The sequence below is a fragment of the Apis dorsata genome, unplaced genomic scaffold (genome assembly GCF_000469605.1).
Source record: "Apis dorsata unplaced genomic scaffold, Apis dorsata 1.3 scaffold_292, whole genome shotgun sequence".
Classification (NCBI taxonomy): Eukaryota; Metazoa; Arthropoda; class Insecta; order Hymenoptera; family Apidae; genus Apis; species Apis dorsata.
In genome coordinates, this window is record NW_006263567.1 from 1,154,981 (window position 1) to 1,159,643 (window position 4,663).

Sequence of the window (4,663 nt, forward strand, 5' to 3'; positions counted from 1 at the left end):
TGATAATGCGGATTGGAAAGGATGGATATATAAATTTCTTTATCATGGCTACGTGATACCATGACTTTCATACGATACGAAAAATATCATGTACATATAAATTACATGTGCGAGCCTGTTTGTACATGATATACTAGCGTACATTATACCAAGGTTGTAAAATCAGTCGAACATTCAGGTTTACACGTTCCAGGTGTCTCTCCGTCGAAACCTGAGAAGATCCGAAACCTCAGCACAAAATGTGGCTTAGCCGTCCGTTCCATCCTCTTGTACTATTTTTCATCGTCCTTGCGCTCCCTTTTATTACAAAATCTTCTCTCCACAGTCCTTGCTCCCCTTCTTCTCTTCTACTCACGCATCTTACCGTTCTTTCTTCCGCTCCTAAAAATTTTTCCTTTTCTCAAAATTTAGCTGGATCTTACGACTATCTGAGGCCAAAATGGGGACTAGTTTCGTTCGAATGGGGAGAATTTTCGAAATTGTGAATTTAATTGCGACGAGCGTGGAATAGAGATTCCCTCTTCTCCTCCCAAATTCGAATCGCCCTTTTCCACGGCTCGAAAAGGGGCACAATGGGGTGGAAACTCGCACACCCCAAAAACGGGGACAGGCAACAACCGGTTTTTAATTTCTCGAACCGCTTTCACCGGCGATATATATCAATCAAGGGTTGTCGAGCCGATCGAAACCGTTGCACCACGCGCACCAAGTGGCCGTATCGCTTCTGTTTTTTGTTGCAATTTATCGCGACGCGTCCCCTGCTGGCCGAGACAAATGATTTTCATCGTTTGATGAATCGGTCGCGATAACCCGGCCGCGAACATCTGCGTGGAACGTTCATTTTCACGCTTCGATTATTTCTGCTTTTTCTTTTTTTTCTCCCCCCTCTCCCTTTTCTTCGTTTAACTTTTCTCCTCCTATCATTCGGATCCATTCATAACATTGCAACGTATCGCCGTTGAAAACCGTTCCATATCAAAATGTCTTCGTAATGATCGTAGTTTCTTCTTTTCTTTTTTTAGAGAAAATTTTTTTCTTCCATAAAACCGAGTAAAAAGAAGGAAGAAATTCGACGCCTTGGACGGATTCCTTTTATTACGCGGGATTCTTTCTCTTTCGAGAAAGGAGAAAAGGTACGGTTTGTTGGATGGGAAGCCGGATTAATTTCGATTCTTCAATTAATGCGTGGGCGGGGGGAGGAGGAGGAAGAGGAGGAGGAGGAGGAGGGTATCATCGGCTTTTCAAAGCTTCTCTTTTGTCGTCAAATGAAACCGACCCTCTCTCTGCTTCCGTGTTCACGCAGACCAGTGAACCGGGAATCGAGATAATAATAAAATCGAAAAAGAGCCGTGCTTACTCCCTAATTTCGATCGACTGTTTTACCTTTCTGCTCTATCGAATTTGAATAAAATTTCGCTCTGAAAAAGCACATTTCCACCATATTACAACTCCACGTCATAATATATCTCTTGATCTACCATATTCAAATAAATATATATATATATATAAAATCCTCCTTGCTCTTATCGATAAAGTGCATAAATTATCATATGTAACGTTGGAGTGGCAGTGGCGATGATCCTCGACGCGTATCTAGGGGACTGTTTCAATGACGCCAGTCATACACGACACCGTTATCCACCTCGAATATCGCGCAGGGTTCGCGCGTATAAAGGCTGTTGTCAGCCCTGTTTCTCCCCTCCTTCCTCCTTCCCTTTGTCGCGTGTTTCGTCGCGATCGTATCCCGCGATATCCCGGGGCCACCCTTTTCGCGTGCATGAAAAATGCATTCCTTTATCTCGAATCGTTCACGTGTCGCATCGCCTCGTAATTAATTCCACCGACGCCTCTCGCCAGTTTAAACACAGAGGATACTCGATGAAATTCCAGAGAAAAGTTTCCATCCACTGTGAAATAAAATAACGAAGGAATCGTTTATATAGGATAATTGAATTTCGTTTTTTCTGAATTTAAAACAATTTTTTTTTTTTTAATCGTCGAAAATCGAATCAGATGGAGGATTGAAGGAATCATTCGAGGATAATTCAAGTTACAATTTTCCCATTTATGATTTCCCATTAATGCCATTTGGAAATTGGAAGTGTAAAAGAAGTGATTATGAAGGATCGAAAGATAGGATCTCAAAGGTTACGCTGTGGGGGTGAGTTCGAGATCGTTCGAAGCTTATCGCGTATCTTCTGATTTTCTTTCAAGTTTTTAATTCACTTTCCCGTATTTTTCAAAACATATTTGACGCGCGATAAACCTCGAAAAAGCCTTTTTCCGCCAACATTCTTCAAAAAGAGGAGTCTAATTTCTTCCGTGCTCCAATTTGTCGATACCTTCATCGAACCACCCTCAAGAATAAAGTAAATATATATTCGCATTTAATAAATAACAAATAAGCCTCGATCGACAAATTTTATCAACCTCTCCAAACGCATAACACGAACAATATTAACAATCCTCGTGTCGGAACAAACAAGAAGGAAAATGGGTATCGTTTCACCCTCCTTCGAAAACGTTTCCACAACGTTGCTCAGTCCTTCTATTACCCGAGATATCAAGAAACACAAGAGCCGCGTCTCTCTCTTTCTCTCTCTCGTGTACGTCCATCAACCGCCACCTATCCCCGGAATTGAATTTGATCGAGCAACAAAGAACCCCTTATTCGACCCGTTTAAAATTCCTCCCTGTATTGGACGCGTTATCGGCCAGGAAGAATAGTTTTCCAACCTACTCTTCTCCACTCCTCCCATCCCCCCTCGATAAAATTTCGAGCAGCCAACGACACGTCGTCTCTCTCTCCTCTATCGCTTGTCAATAATATTAGGGGCCGCAATTTCACTTGGAGAAGTCCCTTCGCCCGTTGCTCGCCCGAGTTATCTGTCCCTTCTCTCCCTCTCCCCTCTCCCAACCAGATCTCTCTGCGTCTCCCTTCGATCTCTCCAACTCCAACCGAGGGGGCGAAACTTGGCTAAGGAAGAGTGGAAATTCTGTGTGCGCGTGTTTGTGTGTGTAAGAGAGAGAGAGAGAGAGAGAGATAGAGAGGAGGAGCATCGATTATTCTCGCGCGAGCAACACGAGCATCGCGAAGAGGAGGCAGGAAGGGAGGGTGGGTTTCTTTGTTCGATTCTCCTCGAAGGAGACAGTGGGTCACTTGCATCGGGATAAAGGATCCCCTCGAGCGTACAGGGAGAGTATATAGGGTGGAAATGCCAAGATATTAATTAACATTAATATCTTGGCAACGAGGTGGAGGAGAAATGGGAGATCGAGTCGTTGGCGAGGGTCCGTTCTATTATTTCGAACGGGGTCACGGGATCAGAAATATGAAATAGTTAGTTTCGAATACTTGGGAATAATATTGAGGCAAAGTAGTTTCATCTGTATAGGAAATAATTATATTTTGAATCGTTGCTTTTATCTTATTTTATCTCCCCCCCCCTCAAGTTCTTGAAAATTAAGAAATCACTTGTTGAAAATTGAAATTCGATAATCGTCGAATGGAGAATTGGCTCGCGATATCGTTTCATCGGGATTCAGATAAGGGGGAGGAGAAGAAGGACACGTGTTGGATGGGCATTACCATTTTTTGATCCACACTCGAGTAAGTTCCTTCCTCCCCCGAGGGAAATCGTAAATGGTACGAAATACGCGACAACTCGTCGCCCATTCAGACCTAAAGCTACAATCTGTCCTCGAGAAGGAAAGTCGTCGCGGCCGGGCCCTCCGCTCGGTCGTGAACGGCCGCGTTAAGCTTTCTGTCGAAAGGACGGAAGGGAGGAAGGAAGGCAAGGGGGACGTACGTCTCTTGTAACGCTTTTGTAGAGAGAATCGGGATCGATTATTTTCACGCGTGAAAGGGCACGAAACGGCGGGGAGCGAAGAAACAGCTTTTCTTCCTTTTGGAAGTGGGAGACAGTAGGTCAGTCAGTAGCTGATACAGACAAGTGGATAAAGGATCTCTCTCCACCACCGGAGCCGGGAAAACGAAAAAGTTTTCGAGCGTGGCGATAAAAAGGAACAAAGGGAGAGAGAAGTATAATAGTTTCTTTTTTTATAAAATTCCTTTTATTTCGTTTCCACTTTACAACGTGTATCGACGTGTGCGTATAATTTTTAGCAAATTAAAAAAATGTACAAATTAAAAGCGTAATTTCAAGTTGCTTTTCGTCCCGTTTCTTTTTCCAACCTCCGCAGTGGTGCTTTTGTCCCTCCCGCTCGTAAATCTTTGCGCGGCTAGTCGCTCGCGAACCCTTGATACACGCGTTAACTGCTCACGGAACGATCCACCCACTCGGTTCGTTGCTGTATTTACGAGGACGAGAGAGCCGGCCTAGGGTATAAAGTCCTCCGGATTTTTCTCGCGACGATGACGGGGAAGACGACTCTCTTAATAAGATCTCTTTGTGCCTCGCCGCTGTGTTTTGTATACCTCGTTGCTCCGGAACAGTTTGTTATCCCACTCGTTCCCTCTCTTTCGCTCATGTTGTCTGCTCCAGAGAGGAGAGTCATCGACTGGTATCGCATCGAAAATTTCTGTGAACTGAAAGAAGTGGATGTTTTTCAATTGTTTGGAGAAAAAGGAAAATCGATAAATTTTTTAATTGTATCGGATAGAATTGAAAGAAACTGACACTATTTTTTTTTTTTTTTTACA

At 43.6% G+C, this 4,663-nt stretch overlaps 1 protein-coding gene across 2 annotated transcripts in view; it reads left to right on the plus strand.

Moving 5' to 3' along the window:
* Nucleotides 1–4,663, plus strand: part of LOC102672661 (headcase protein) — a 146,868-nt gene that overhangs the window by 134,237 nt on the left and 7,968 nt on the right. The window contains exon 2 of one of the 2 annotated variants that reach the window (XM_006617098.2): nt 1,129–1,133. The exons of the other annotated variant lie outside the window; for it this stretch is intronic. The gene's annotated coding sequence lies outside the window, so the exon portion shown is untranslated. The remainder of the gene's footprint in view (nt 1–1,128; nt 1,134–4,663) is intronic. 2 annotated transcript variants of the gene reach the window in all.